Below are 17,457 nucleotides of genomic sequence, written 5' to 3' on the forward strand. Positions count from 1 at the left end.
CAAATTTGAATGAGGGATCCAAATCATGCAAGTGTAATTAAGCATTGTGTAGCCTCATGCATAATGCAGCATTTTGGTATTGACTAAATACCTGATAAATAAATTGTGTGGGTGTGTAGGTGGATACGTTTGTCATACCAAAAAAACAATCTATCCAATAAACTGCTAATATTCCTCCATATGGGGCAGAAGAATCTCTCCCACCCGCTGCAAACTGAACCTTGACCTTTGGCTGAAGAGGAGTTTTAGAGACGAAACAAGGGGCTTTTGGCAATGTCACTCTGAGTGGCAACTGCAGGTCAAGAGGGGAGGGACACAGACTGTCCCTACGCTTGATCACACAGAAGAGGTTGCCACCTCCATTGCGAGCCTGGGAAAATGACAGGGGACATACGTGCCGTGGCATCCTTTGTCAAGGAAAAGAAAAAAATGTAAAGCAGCTTGGGTTGCTGACAGGTCAGAGAATATAACACTTAAGCTCTCTTCAGGTTTCGCGTATGACAACTTCATAGAAACTATTCTATTGTCAGAAGTTGGTCGTGTTGACAGAGTCACAGGATCACCCAGTGGGAGAAAGAACATTGTAACGTGAAATTGAACCATTATTGATTTGCAGTTTAACATAAAAATGTGTCAAGGTTAAACCAAAAGTATCTGCTCATAAGAGATTTTTTTTTTGTATATTGCATTAAATAGCCCCTTAATTTAGCAGGTTATGTCAAGGACTGCAAGCTTCTGTAATTTTCTTTCAAGCTTCTTCGTTTTTGTTGTCATCATTCCCTTCTTGTGAACATACAAATTACAGCATGGTGATTACGGCTCGTCAATAAAGCTGTCTCTAGTTCTTTTATTCTCCTCATGACCCACAGGCACACCTGTATAGCATCAACAAGTAATCTGTGCAGTAGTTTCTTTCTCTCTGTCACCCTTACTATCTCACTATCAGCGGCTGTCCTTCCCTCGTTGTATCTCTGCCAACTCCATCTCTCTATTGCCACTGTCTGCAGATCGCACCCATATCTCTTCTTCTCTTCTCTTGCTCCTCCTTCCCCCTGTTTGTCCTCCCTATTCTACCAGAGTAACAGATGGGGTTGAACTCAGGCCGTTGTGGTGGGTCGATGATGCTTTGAGGACTCCTTTCGGGGGAGGGTGCCACACTGTGCTACATGCCGGTTTGGGTTTGTTGGTTTAGGTGTCACTTTCACCCCAAATTCAGTCCAGAATAACTTTATGATATGTTCTAGTTCCTTTCCTCTAATATTGGTTAAGTAATAGACAAAAAATGTTTAGGTTTACTAAAAATGCATTCGTATTTAGTCAAAGTTGATAACTAACTTTCTGCTTTCTTGCCTGTGAGCAGTGAATCTTATTCACAACCGAATGAAAAACCCACCACAAACAATAGAAATGATACATCCTCCTTCCTACTTAACGTGTCACCATAGGATGACTCATGTAATATCTGCAGAGAAGACATTTGATAGAAGGCATCAAAGTGTGTTTATGTCTGGCCTATAAAGTAGATTTTTACAGTAAACAACGTTTCAAATTTGTATTTTTTAACAAAAAATTGTTTTAGAAAATGAAAAACGCAACAAAGATACTGTCATTGTCATGGTCATAGTTTTTGTGTATTCATTTTCTGTCCTTGGTTTTCTAAATTAATTTGTCCCTTGGTTTTCCCTCTGTTCTGTGTTGGTATTTTGTTTGAGCTTATCCTTTGTATTCTGTTGTAGTTTCAGCACTTCGTGTTTAGATTCTTGTTTCTGGGCATTACCCCCAGTTGTCCTCAGTTTCCCTGTTTGGTCCTCAGTTCCAGATTCACCTGTTCATTGTCAATCTGTCACAGCTCCTGTCACTTACTCATTAGTTCCTCACAGTATATAATATGCTCCTTTGTTTCTCTCAGTCCTTGTCAGATTTCTTACTTTCATCACTGTTTTTCTCAGTAGCGCAGTTCCTCTCTCTTCTGGTACTCTTCCTGTCTGGTTGTGCTTTTATTTAGTCATTTGTTTTTCCAAGTTTGGTTTATGGGTTCTTTTAAATGAAGTCTATAGTCAGTCTGTTTCCTGCATCTGGGTCTTACATAGTCTTTCACCACCGACATCGTAACAGACAACTGTAACACAGAAGTAGAGAGCCAGACAGTCACTTCAGTTTATGGTGCACACCCAGCACTACTGTTCCCCTTTCAGTGTCCAGCCTAATGTGGTTCCAATAACCTCTTCTGTTCCAGAGTTTAACTTCTGGATATAAAAAATATTCACTGAATAATAATGACCCTAATAAACATCTTTGTAAAAACTTTTAAAGAATCAGGAAATGAATTCTTGAGATATGGCCATGATTATGTTGACTGCAAATTGGAAATATTTAATCCTTTAGTCTGAGTGAACGTTAATATAAAATTCGAAGACATGCTTTCAAGATGTCCAATAAAAGAATACAGCTTTTATTAGAATGGGACGGACAGATATACGGTACTCAAGATCATACAGAATCATGAACGGGAACAGCAAAGACTAGAAGCCAGGCATAAAAACAGAGATATCATTACTGAAGACAGTGATAGCTAAACTGACATGGTTTACTGGGACACTCAAACTGAAGGCTGTTACAACAACTGTGCTTCTGTTACTGTAATGAGTGACGATGTCAGCTTTTCACCACTTATCTGAATATCTGACTGGTTGTGTTTCCTACTGCTCTGGTTGTTATTGTAATGATGTTGACATATAGGTCTCAGTTATTTCAAGGTCTGAGAAATGTTACACTGACCAATAAAAGAGGATTATGGTCAGAACAGCTACATCCCTTGGAGTCATGTGCAAAGGACTGGTGTATTACTCCCACTAGAGCTTGCTGGGGCTTCAACTTTCTCTTTAAATTGCTTCTGGGAGCTCTCCCCAGGCTCAGCACCCCCTAACGAGGCCCCCATTACACACAGACTGCCCTTTCACACACACACACACACACACACACACACACACACACACTGGACAGTGAATGACTGCCACTTTCAACCCTCAAAGATTGTATTCTGAAACAAAAATATCCCACTTCTCCATTCTGTGATGCATGACGAAATCTTGCTGCAATGTGATGTATCCTTTTTTTGTTTAGTCAAATCATTATCTAAAAATCTTCCTTCCTTCCTTCCTTCCTTCCTGTAGTTTATATGTTTTTCTTAAACATAAAAGTAACAGTCTCCTATGCTCATGAAATATGAATTTCCAGGCATCTCCCCACTAAATAAGAACACCAGGATAGTTGTTTTGCACTACAGCAGCTGGAACTTACTTGAAAATAGACCTCAGAGTTGTTCTTCTCCAAACAGCTGCCATTATTCATAAATGTCAGCTAAGGAATGTGTTTCATATGTCAGTGCGATTATATTATATGTTACAACCTCTGGCTGGTGTTGGTAATGTTTTTTTTAATGTACCAAACAGTGCATCAGTAAAATAAATATTGCATGCTTTTCGCATTGAAGGATGCGGTATGTATTCTAACCCATGCTCCAGGAAGTGCGGTGTGTCAACCATGAGAGAATTATGTCTTCAGAGGAGAAGCTCTCTTCTCCATAATGTTCATGCGTTACATTTTGGAATACTCAATAGGCTGAAATCTTGCTTGGAGCTGGAGTTTGGGCTTTGGCTCCCTCCCATGTAGGTCACACCTTATTATGGTAAATTTGAAAGTTTTTGCCATGACTCTCTGTTTAGAACATGAAAAAGAGGTCTCCTGTGTGTGCCACGGGTTTAAATGGTACCGTTTCACCTCCTTTCTGGGGTGTTTTGTTTGATCTAAATGAGAATTTGGAGAAAGTGGAGCAGCTTGTGAGGGAGCAGTGAGAAATTGAGACTGACGTTGCCACCTCATGGCCCTGAAATTGTGCGGAGTAGTTGTGCCAGTCTCTTTGTTTGGAGATTAATGTTGCGTCAGTCACATTCTTTGCATTAGGGACACTAGCCAAACTGCATCATGAAATCTAGCTACATCAAAAACACTCCTTCTGATGCAGAGGAAAATAGGAGGGCTTCGTTTGGAAAGAATCATAAATTTATCTGACATGCATGGGCTCCAGCTGTTATGAGGTATTGATATTCTGCCAGTCAAAGCTTGCCATTTGTGGCATCATCAACCTCTGTGTTGTAACTTTGTATTTAGGTGGAACACTACTGAGCTTTGTTGTGAGGCGTTGTACACATGCAGTACAGAATTAGGAGGCCCCTCTTTCTCATTTTTTTTCTTTTCTGCAGGCTTTGCTCAGGGGCATGACACATTTCTGAGGGGCTTTGGATCCACTGGCCTGATAATTCCTTCAATTATTAAATGGTTGGCTGGAAGATGAAGTGAGCCTATGAATAAGGCAAATCTGTGCAAATGTGAGTTCTGACAATACAAACACACTGTTAGCACTCATTTCATCGGCTAGTCCTTCAGAACTCTGAAAAAGAAGTGATAGTAAGCAGGGGTGGGTGATTATGCTGGTTTTTGCCTGAACTACCCGCCTATTCAAGCTCAAACAACAAAGTTAGGAGGGGGTCAGAACGCCACACTGAATCCAAGCCAAACTCCTGTAGGAGTGAGCTTATCACTGCTTGTCAGGTTAGCTCTGGGGGTATTTTTCACTTTCTGCAAAGACTTTCTTTTTTTCTAAATCAGAAAGATACTTTTTCAGTGCTCACGCCTACTATGCATCAGATTATAGCTCTTTTCTTGTGGCGAGGTTCAGCCGTGCCTCTTAAAATGACATATCTTCACAGACAGCCCTTTCCTCCTAACTTAGCGCAATCAAGTGTAGGACAAAAGCAAAAAAAGGGGTTCTGTGCTCCACCCTAATGAAGTCGTAGGTCTTGTTCCTTGCTGTGCTCTGCTGGAGAAACAAAGCTAATCATAGTGAGAACAGACCCAGACTGCTACAACAGAGGGACCAGGTGCTTGTTCTTTTTTTCCTTCTCCTTTTTTTTTTTTTCTGAGAGCACCTGCCTTTAACCATCTGCACCTGCTGTCTGTAATAAGACAAGAGAGCAGCACTCGAAACACTCCCAGGATGTACGGTGGGATACCACAGTTCACTGTGATGATGCCTTAAAGACATACAGAGCACACATACCGCTCGCTACCTTTTAAATCCTCCAGATGCCTGACTCAACACTGACCATTTTCGTTGCCCTTACATGAAAATGAACATGAAAATTTGTTACAGCAGCAGGAGAGATTTCATGCATGGTAGGAACTAACCAACAGACAGCTTTAGATTGGTGTTGCTTACAGGACGTTCAAGCCCCTTTTTTGCACCTGCAGCGTCTCGGTGTTGCATGATTTTAATCTCCTCAGCAACAGACTCATGATGTATTTGGTTCACAGGGAGGTCAAGGACAAGCCAAACACCCCACCCTCCTCCTGAAACAAACCTTGTGAGGAGGGGGGAAAAGCTGTCATAATTCACTGCTGCAACACCTTCTCCTGTGGGGAGAAAGTCTACTGTGGATCAGTGTTGACTTTTAACACTTGGTTACCTCAAATAATTAGCAAAAACTGGAATTCCAAACTTTTTTTGTGGGTTGCACAAGACCATCTGTTTGGTTGAATTTTGATTTGAACAAAATGCAAAATAGTTTAAGCCCGGTTTCAAAAGAGAACAATTAATAGGTACATTTGTCATCATGTCCAAAACATAGTAGTGTTTTTAAAAAGGCACATAGAATGTGAGATGATAACCATTTACTTTGCCACTTGTTTTATGCAGGGTAGCGTTCATATGTAATGGGAAGTTATAACACTGCGTTATCTTTTTTATCTATTTCATCCTTACTCACGTCTTTATTCAAATCCTTCATTAGAATCTTTTACCACCTACTACCTGATTATTAGCCTTTTGAAACATCCTGTGGTTGCACAATATCAATTCTGAGTTTCATGTAATGCAAAACAATTTTTGATTAAAACTTCTAAAGAAATGTGTACTAGGGATGTAACATTTTTGGAGCGTTGAAAAAGCAGTTTTACCATTTTACATACATGTGTGACAGTTTCACATCATGCAAAATGTATGCATGTTACAATTTTAAAAGGAAAATGTAGACGTGTGATGTTTATAGAGCAAATAATGAAATTAAATGTAATTTAGCACATTTAAAGAATGCATGACTGTTAATCGTAATGTAAAAAACATAGTCGTGTTGTGATTTTTAAAAGGCAAACATAGGCATGTGTGTATTTGGAGGCCAGTACGTCCAAAAATGTTCAGATTTTTCAGCCTTTACAATGAAACTGCTTTATTTTGTACTTTGGAAAAAATGTTTCAATCACACGTTCTGGAGCAACAAAATCTAAAAGAAAATGACAAAATATCTTGGTAAAGACTCATTCAACACAAACTATAGCTTTAGATGAACTATGTGTCACCCTGCATTTCTGGCTCTCTGCAGCCATCTCTGTCATGAAAAAGCAGCACTCTTAGGAAGACAGAAGGGCTGAAGTGGGATGGGGGTTCTGCAAGGTGTGTGAGCAGAACTTATTTGAGTGTCTATCCACCTCAGCCTGCTAGTGCCAGAGCCAGTGTTGCTCTGCCAGACTCTGCTCATCCAGATAAACAAATGCAAGACAAATTTTTCTCTTTGTTAAACCTTTGTCGACGGCTGAATAATAATGAAGGCTGGTGCTGCCAGAACGTGTGCCCGGCCAGTAATGATCCTCCTGTCTGAGAGGACAATGAGGAAAGAATGTATTCATACAGACTGATCCCTCTGCTGCTCTGTACATTCTTCCTTCCTGGACTCTCTTGGCTTTGGCGTTAATGCGCCTTTGTCAACACAGTAGCCCAGTCAGTGCGCGCAATTATCCTTGAATGTATTCATAGCAGGCCTGGGTTGTAGCCCTGGGCATCATTCTTATCATTCCTTTTATTTTTGCAATGACTGAGTCTGATATCACCATATTCTGCATTTGAGTCTGTTTGCTCCTGCTCAAAGAGGGGTTGTTAAACTATAATTGCAATAGAAAAAGAGCGAATCTCAACACAGGTTTGCAAAATGCCAAACATGACAGGGATCAGTCAAGGCTTGTTGGTATCTGGCACCATCAGGGATAACTTTGCCGTAAAACAATGATCCATTATGCTGTATCTCTTTAAAATTCTCATCTTTATTAACAAAAGAAAAAAAAGATAGGAAAAAAAAACTATTCTCCTTGGACTCTACTTAATTATGTATGGAAGATTTCTGACGGCTGTAGGGGGAGGAGGTGAGAAAGAAGCTGGCTACTGGTGGACTTTGTGTGGCTTGAGAGCTCTGCTGAAGGCAGCCAAAGACTTTGATACGTGGCAGCTGGATCTCCCCGGTCGCGCTTAAATTACTTTCAGAATACTATGCATCATTACAGCTGAAAAACTGGCCAGATCACAAGGTTACTGTGATAATGAGGAGAGGACGACAAGGTAAACTGCTGCAGCGAGGTGTGGATTTAAATGTGACGCATATTTACCTTACGGGGCTGGAGAGGTGGTCCACATTTCATTTTCTGAAGGGCAACCCCTTCCAGAGGTCATATCCAATTAAACAAACATGATGAATGCCGCTTTCTTGTGTAGAATGCAAAGAAAGAGGTGATCCCTGAATGGTGTAAAATTGCAAAGCCTGTCATGAAGGAGTACTTTGTTCTGTGTCATGTGTTTCATTGTTGCACAGCAGTCATTTGATGAGCTTTCAACCCAGAAATGAAGAAGAAATGTATTCTGGACAAAATATTTGAAGCCTTTTTGTTCTTTACCTCATCACACCTTATACATGAACTGCATGTTCCAGCAATACATATGTTTATGTTTATGTTTATGCATTTGGCAGGTAGGCAGGTAGGGTAAGGGGGTCTTGCCTAAGGACCCCTACTGGAAGTTGTACCTTTCATGCAGGGGATATTCAAAGCATTTGCTTTTAAATCTTTAATGTCCTACAATTTTTTCAGGGATTATACTGTGGTCTTATTGAACACTTGCTGAATTTAACTTCTGTAAACCATCTCCACCACTCAGTTTTAGTATGTAATGATAAAAGAAAGTATGCGTAATGTCACTACTTTTTCAAAAATTCCTTTTACTTTACTTTTACAAATGTTGTCACACCAACCACTTGTGAGATTATTATCGCCCCAAGAAAACTAAAGAATGCAAAGAAACTGCCACTGCTTTTTTCTCAGTGCGGATATGACAGGCTACGAATAATGCCATTTATATATTATACATTGTTGTCACATTCTTCTTTTCTTGTCTGTGTGTGTGTAAGGTGTTTTCCCTTTTTCCCAACTTACCTGTGCTTCTTTATCTGTGGCTCTTGCTGCTTGTCCATGTGTGCTTCCTGTCTCTCCATTTAGTTTCTTCCTGTTTTATTTTGAATTTACTTACCATGTGTGTCTTCAGTGTTTTTGCTTCCTCCCTTTGTGTACTTGTATAAGAAGTAAGTTCAGGTGTATCCTATGCAAACTTCCATTTAGTAGCATACATATAAACATAAATGAATAACATATATATATATATATAACAAATGGCTTCATCAGTCTGTTAGATCAGTGGTATTCAGTTATTCAGATTTGGTCACAATGTAAATGCCCCTCATACTTTATGCATAGTATCAATCGAGTAAAGGTTTTTTCACAACATCACGCATGCAAAGTGCACAATTGGTGACCCTAAAACATTATTCAGAATCGCCTGAGTTCTTCTAGAGTTACAATTTCTTCATAACAGCATGTCACTTTTCCATAAAAATTCATATCAAGCCAACTAGCATGCTGCATTTTGTTAAACAAAGGAGTGGAAGATGGGAGCAGCTAAAGTACTGAACATATGGTCAAACAGAGAGCAAAAGCTTCAGCTGCAGCTGATGAAAGTATCTTAAGTATTTTTCTGTTGCAATGCAATCATCATTTACTCCCACCTCAATCATGGCTGTTACTAATGTAGCTGGGCTGTTTGAATGCTAAACAACAAGGTAGTTTTGAAAGTCATCAACACTAATTGGGCCGATACAAAATGTGTAATCCAGGTTGTACATTGACCAGCAAATTACAGCTGCTTTGTCTTTGGCACGTGTAACTTGTCAACAGTTGATGACACGATAAACCTTTATAGAAAAACAGTATGTTACTATGTATGAACTAGTCAGATTGCCCCTGTAAAATCTTAGCATCAGGAAGTCATCCAGAAATGACACAGACAGATTCAGTTGCCACTAGAATAATGGAAAGCAGTTCGTGTCTGAAAGGGCCCTAAGTGTTACATATAGAGGCACAACATTTGCATTTTATGCGGTCTCTTAAAACACTTCCACATAGGATACACCTTTGTTTCCTTGGTTATACCTCTTTCTCGCTTTTTAGCCCTTTTTTCCTCCTTGTTCCTCATCCTCTCAAATTACAAATCCTCTAATGTGGCAGAGGGCAAAAGATTTCAAGATCAATGGAGAAGAGAAGAAGCACTTAACCCCAAGTTATCTGTTTTATTGTTGTTTTTTTCTTTCTAAGATTTTCTGAACAGCAGGCAGCAGCAGTTCCTTGTTTAATTTATTCTTTTTTTTTTTTGTCGTTGTCTCCAGATTATCTCAGTTGACAGAGAGTAATGGTTTAAATAACCAAAAGTAGATGTTAAAACAAAATCAGTATGGAATGTATGACTTTAAAAGGAAGTGATAGGTTAAGGTGAGTGGCTTGTGTCCGAACACACTCTCTAATAGCTTACAGCATTGGATTTTATTTTTCATAGCTTACTGGGTATTTATAGTCACACCCTGCCACAAAATGCCAAAAATGTTCACAAACAAAACTTTCCACTGAAGACAAAAGAGAACACGTTTCAACAAAATAAATGCAACGATTCTCATTTTGTCATTCCTTTTCACATTGCACATATGAGACAAGGTTGAACCTCAATTTCAAAATGATAATAAGGATGTCTAGTATGCATACGTGGAAATTAGCATTTTGATCGCAAGTGTGCCAACTTCTACAGAGTCAAGTAAATAAACTAAACTAAAGTATCAAGTACCACCAAACCATATCTCTGAGTGTCAGTTTAAATGCGATGGCTTACCTTCCACTTGGCATTTTCCTCACTGTAATCAAAACAAGTATGGTACATTATATGTCAGACTTAGAGCCAATTAAACAAGACGTGATTAGCTGTGAAATGAGATACCTGTCATCTGATCATCAACTGACCAGGCATATCTTTTCACATTTTCAATGATTAAAGTCTGTTTTGAAAACTGCTATGCACAGCAGCCCCTCTGCTGCTGCTGCTCCTTCAAATGACAGACACTGTGATTCTGTTTTTATTACTGAATCTTACTCTGGTAATGAAGTTGGGACTGTTATGTTTCTCTCATTACCTTTTCATTAAAGATATGACTAGAAAATGGGGTTGCTATGGCAATGGCTCCATGAAGTCTCCAAGCTGAATGCGGAGCTGCATTGTTTACTCTTTTGCCGAGACTGCCGTCTCCAATAGGAGACGAAGACTTTTTTTTTTTTCTTTTGTGCTCTTCCATTATTTTTCTTTTCTTTTATGGATCAAACAACGACCAGATGCAAATAGAACATTCTTCAGTGGTCCTATTTGTTAATGCTGAGAGGTTCCATTAGCTTGCTCGTTGCTCCCAAAGTGATAGATGATGCCACTCGATGGGGTGAGTGGAAAGAGAAGGGATTCACAGACTCTAAGCAGTAATTTACACAGGAGACATTAAAGATGATGGTATTGGGACATTTTTCCTTAATTATATTTGCGCTTAAAGGAGAACTGCGGTATTTTCAACATTAAGCCTCTTTTCTGAGTCGTCTGCAATGTTTTAGAACCCCCCTCACCGCTTTTTTGATGTTTACTGCTGTCTCCTGTATTTGCCTAATTTTGATTCATCTCAACCTGCTTCACAATGGCAAGTCATGCGCATGTCCAAAAAGGTCCGTAAAAGCACAATAAATGTCCGTTTTCAAAATAATCAACTCACCGGAGTGGTTACTGGTGTGCACTGGTAATCCATATCAAATTTCGTTGCGAAAAGTTGCTTCTGTCGTGTTTTATTTGACATTTTGTACTGGATGTTCGTTGATATTACTCCACCACCGCTAAGAAAATAGTGCGAGCATGAACGAGCTGCCAAATAAAACACGACAGAAGCAACTTTTCGCAACGAAATTTGATATGGATTACCAGTGCACACCAGTAACCACTCCGGTGAGTTGATTATTTTGAAAACGGACGTTTATTGTGCTTTTACGGACCTTTTTGGACATGCGCATGACTTGCCATTCTGAAGCAGGTTGAGAAGAATCAAAATTAGGCAAATACCGGAGACATCAGTAAAATTCAAAAAAGCGGTGAGGGGGGTTCTAAAACATTGCAGACGACTCAGAAAAGAGGCTTAATGTTGAAAATACCGCAGTTCCCCTTTAATACCTACCAAAACAGCTGCCACTCTTCCTAAATATCACATGCAAAACAAAAGTATGTCTCTCATTGGTTGCTTTGCAATGAATCTGAGTAAAAAGTATCTGCCATTCAAGGCACCGAAACCCACCTACCCATCCATCCATCTGGCCCTTCCATGAGATGCAAAAACAGCTTTTGTCATATATTCAAGTTATCATTATGGCCAGGGGCAAGGTAAATAAAAAGAGGTAAAAACAATGGAACAACCTCTGTCCCTCATTCATCAGGAGCATTTTCCAAACCATTAGCCCTGTCATTGCTTTCTGTACTTTTCATGTCTGCTAGCTGGCTTCGGCCTCAGTACAGCGATTAGTTCAAGCAGGATGCCGCTTATCGATTTTGCTCCATTGGGTGTTAGTTAACTCTCTCCCAGCTTTTAATTGCTTCTCTTGACTGTTAAAGCATTGCGTTGCTCTAATAGGAAAAGAAAAAAGCCTTCACACTGAAAATCAATTGGGATGCTCTTCAGCTGGTTAAAAAAAAAACGCAGGATTCTACATTTAAGAATATCTAAAAGTAAGAAATTCAATTAATTTTATCAGATTGGTCAAACTTGTGTTTCTAAATCATTTGTTTCTAGTCTTACTTGGCTATATTGTAGATATGTATTGTACACGTTATGTTGTAAATATATGTTCTAATTCAAATAAGCTTTAATAAATGAATGACTGAATGAAAAAGAATGAATGAATGAATGTATATAAAATGCATATGTATAAGGTACTATATTATAGACAGAAGTTTGTCAAACTCTTTCATGTTTCCCACATTTTTTTTATTTTTGTGGATTCAATAGATTTTTTCACCCTTCAAAATGAAAAAAAAATATTTTGTGTAAACATCCCTAAATGTAAATTTGTGCAGATATTCTGACCCCTCATTTGTGCTTTTTAAGCCAATCCTGTATATTCCTACCGGTTTGCTAAAGGCAATTTTTCTTGTTTAAATGTAAAACTTTGTCGCAGCATGGGATCACTGGTCCTCTGGAAAAGTTTTTTTACTGAGAGGTGCCCTGTGTTTTTTTCTGAACCCATCTTTCCCCCTATCCTGACTTGTCTTCCATTCCTTGTTTAAAAAAAGCTTTCTGCTGCGATGTTTGACTGTAGGAATGGTTAAAGAAAAAAAAAAGAAGATAACTCGGTCCCTGGTTTCCTCCATATTTTATTGTTAGCTATTTTGGTCAAATCATTCAATCTTCGTTTTATCAGATGAGAGGATGGTCTGGAATTATTAATTTACTTTTTGACAAACTTTAAGTGCACTATTGTGTGCCTTTTACAGAGGAATGGCTTCTGTCTAACCACTGTGCTATAAATGCCTGACAGATAAAGTGCTAAACTCCACTGTCAGTCACCAGTTACTCAGTTTCACAAGTCCTGTGCTTTTTGTCACTTTAGGTAAAGCAGATTATTGTCATTCTTTTATACTTTGTATTTACCTCAGATCTGTCCCAATTATGAGCAAAGAATTTAGTTAGGCTTAGGTGCACCTTGACTCAATTGCAATTCTGAATATTCTTATGTAAATTGGATACCTCTTTCCGACCTAATCTTGGAACAGAACGTGTAATAAATACCTTGGTCTACAATACAAAAGCTTGGATTTTCACAATGATAGTATTTTTTTCTGACTCGCTTCCCTACAGAGATCCAGCTACACCTCGATTTGCCATGAGATGTTACTTGATGATGTTTGTGCTCAATGCATTGCTATATGCAAGCCATAATTTCCAGTTTCCACATCTCTCTACAAATTTAATACTCTTATCCAAATAAGTTCTCCAACTGAAACACTCATAAGTTGGCTGTTCATAGCCCTCAACATGGCTCATAGTGGAGTCCTGTAAAGCACAAAGTCACACATGAAAGGGGAGGGAGAGTTTATGACAACCCTTTGCCAAATACTTTTTTTCCACTCCTGGCTGGGTTTAGGCAATAACATTACTTAGTCAGGGTTTAATAAAAAAGAAATTACCATTGCAATACGACCTGGTCTCATTAACTTGGCTGCAATTAAGAGGAAGGACTTCCATGTCCGAAACTAACTGAGACCCATCCTTCATTAAGTTTTTCACGGTACTCACTTTTCTACTTCTCTTGCACTGGAGAGATCAGGAGTTAAAAGACATATAGTAAAGTTTGTAAAAGTTGAGAATAGAAAGAAATACATGGTTAGGGTTTACATAAATTTATGAATCATGGGTCGTAATTCTCATCGTGTCATGTCTACAGATAGCATGTGCTGCCATCTCACAATATAAAAGCATGGACCGTGAACGACCACATTTTGAAGACATAGACAAACAGAACTAATACACGTGCTTTCAGGGTGCTGGGCTGTTTTGACCTTAATATTTATTTAAACAACAAAAGAATCAAACAAAATACTGTTTTGGTTTTGTCATTGCAGAGAGTTTCACGAAAAAGAAATGAATTTATTTCAGGATGAGTGCGTAACATAACAATGTGAAGAAAACTTACCATCAACACTGTAATTGAATGTGTTACCTGCTGGCAGCAATCACTGTCATACCAAGAGATATGGCCAGAGAGAGAGAGAAAACATTTTAAATGAGAGAAATATTAAGTCTTTCTCTGATTGACTCTCCTTTTGAGCTTATTGTGTTTGCTGAAAGTAGCACAACTACTTATTGACAGAGGTGTGATAGCAGAAGCAGAGTGCAATAGAGACAGCACGGAATGGGTTTTTGAAAAGAGTAATTCACAGCTTTTACACAACTTAATTGGGATTGCCATTGTATATTGTATTTCTATTCATGTCATGAAAAAAAAAAAGATTAAGAGGAATCTCTATCGACAAGAACTGCTTGAAAGTACTTACTGACAAGAGTTCATTGTTTTCAGTACATTCAGTATTATTGATTCTATTATCTCAGCTCAGCAAAACTAATGTTTGATCATGTAGAATCATATTATATATGCACAGCTACAATCAATATGTAATAACTTTCATCTATTGTTGCAAAACTCAATAAAAATGCAAAGCTCCCACCTGCAAGTAATCTGTGAAACTGATATATCTTTGTCACATTTTGATAGATATTCATCTGTATGTCTATATGAGAAACATTTTGTTAACAGCAGACAGGAAATCAAATGGAGAAGTAGGCAGATGCACCGTCGTTTACAGAAATGAGAGATATCGTCCATCATGAATGACAATACATGTATTTTTATATTGTGTCTGAAATGAAAGCTATGATATTATCTCAATGAAAGTGGAGCAGGAAGAGTCAATGTATGCTGGTGGATTAAATTTAGCAATTCGTGGAGTAAATAATTATTTCAAATGAGTCAATATTTGCCTGGAAACAACACCTTCTCTTAGAAAACAACATTTGTAAATGAGATGATTTCATCAAAATGTTGACAAAAGTCCTCAAATATAGCTATAAGGACCTCATAAAGTCGGCCATGCAAAACTTCAATACTTCTGCTAAATGCCCCCTTGGTTTTTCACTTCCTATCATTATTTGAATGCTTTTTGGAGGTCTTTAATTTGCATCCTAATGCTGTTCCCTTGTTCAATTTAATTTACATTCTAGATGCAGAAGTGTGACAGAGGTTCATCCAAAAGACATGGAAGGCAGGCGACAAATAACAAGAAAAACTATTTTTCTTTTATATGTGCTTCAATATTCTTATAAAAGAAAGAGCAAGTGTATTGTTAAAGTATTCAAATGGAGGCATGAAATAATAATTTCTTATGCTGTTCACAGAAAATTTAATGTACATGTACTGTATGACTTCACTGCCCCTTGCTGCATTTGTTAATTTGCTTTTTCACTTCGTGTCTACATGTTTACCCAGCAGTAATTTTCCTGCTCACAGTCCACATAGAACATGAGGACAAACAGCACATTTAGGTAAATGGCAGAGCTGTTGTCAGAGCTGTTCTCAGAGCTGGCACAGAGCGAAAATGACAATTGTGTCACAAGAAACAGATTGGATTTAGGCTCTGGACACTTAAGGCCTTTTTTCTTCCAAGGAGGGTGAAAAAAGTAGGTTGCAATGCTGGGGGTGTATGTGCCCAGCCCCTAAGGCAATGACAAAGAATATGGGGCGCTGTTGCATTCTCTCTAATATACACAAATAAACATGCAAACACTTCCTGCTGGTATTCAGCTCTGTTTTTCTCTCCCTCATTGTCATTCTTCTCTCTCATTATGTCTTCAGTTATCAAGTCAGGAGAGAAACTCATTATTTTTGGATGTCAATGGCCGCACCAGTGTTCAATTTGACACAACACGAGAGGGGAGCAGACAAAGTCTATTTGTTGAGATTTCAATCTCTTAATACCATTAGCTAATTGTGAGAGTAATCATCTGGAAATTGCACTGAGGAAAATACAATATTCATATTTTCACTTTTAAGCTCCTGGCATTAACTGCACAAACATATCTTTTTATGATCCTGTGCTGCAAGTATCCATAAAGAGTGGGTAGTGATTACTGGTGGATGGTTTCAATATTTGATGCAGCTTCTTAATTGTCAATCCGTGCATTTCATGCAAGCCTTGACCAGGCTGAGCAGCACATGACCGACCATGGGGACTGTATCTGATTTCATTATTAGCCTCAGTTTGACTGGCTTAGCCCTTAGATGTACCATGAACACCTTTACCCTTGGGTGGCTCAAGTTAATTACTTCAGCCCATAATGCCTGAGATACCACCTAATAGGCATAAAGGGTTACAAATTCTGATGCCAGATTACATGCTACTGGCTTTCAAAGTGGGAGACTAAATTCTTTCAACATTTAGAACTGAATTGGCTGTAAAAACACAATACTTTCTTTCCTTGTATCGTTTCCATTACAAAGATTGTCAAAGGTATTTTCTGAGCAGAGCGCTTTGCTGTCAGACTGCAGGTTTACTTGTGGTTCACAGACGTTTTAAAGTAGATTGGGAGGCAGAGTCTTTAGTCGTCAGGCCTGTGTCTTGTATGACCAGATGCCTGTATGGAGTTGGGAAGCAGACAAACCTTATTTTTTAAAGTAGGCTCTTAACTTTCCTTTTTCAAAAATCTTATACTTAGAGATGGCTCAGGTGACCCTGAACCACCCCTTTAGTTATGATATTATAGGCCTAGACTGCTGGGGGACCTCCCATGATGCACTGAGCACCTCTCCTCCCTCTGTTCTCTTTACTCTTCCCAGGTATAATATATGTGTGTGTGTGTGTGTGTGTGTGTGTGTGTGTGTGTGTGTGTGTGTGTGTGTGTGTGTGTGTGTGTGTGTGTGTGTGTGTGTATAAATACATTTCGTCCCTGAGGTGGATCTCCTTGAAGTTTCTTAAAACTAAAAGCAAGATTTCCACTCCACTATCACTCACTGCTTAGGACTGGGGACTAAATCGAAGAGCAGATTCAATACAATCCCACGATGTTTCATCAGTTTTGTCATTTCTAAATTTCACCTCAATTTCCGATCCATTAATATCAGCTCTAAAGGCAGCTGATTTAACACTTTCCATAATGCAACTCAACTTGCCTTTTCATGTCATCCTCCCTGCCTGATAAAAATCAATGCATCTTTTTTCAGTTTTTTAGATAGGCTTTCTGTGAATTATGCGCTTCTACTCTCATGTTAAGATAACAGAGGAAAATGCTCAGGTAGTTTCCTGCAAAAGTTCCTCCAGAGTCAAAGAGGGCACAATACAAATGTGTTCACGGTTGAGCAACGCACTTCTGTGAAAAATTTAGTTCCCCTTTAAACATCCTCCACCAGCCACTGAAAGATTACCACTAAACGGAAAATGTGAGAGTGATACTACCAGTCTCCCCAGCCCCCCCACCATTATTCATACTGCTCTTAAAGCATGCTCCTAAGTGCTTCAGTTTGAGAACTCTCACACATAGAAGGGTTAAGTTCTCATTGTCTTACATGTCACCTGCACATAATTACACAGTTTACCAAAGTGCAGAGGAGGCAGGCCATTTCATTGTGATTAGG

Source organism: Odontesthes bonariensis, chromosome 23 (genome assembly GCF_027942865.1).
Source record: "Odontesthes bonariensis isolate fOdoBon6 chromosome 23, fOdoBon6.hap1, whole genome shotgun sequence".
Classification (NCBI taxonomy): Eukaryota; Metazoa; Chordata; class Actinopteri; order Atheriniformes; family Atherinopsidae; genus Odontesthes; species Odontesthes bonariensis.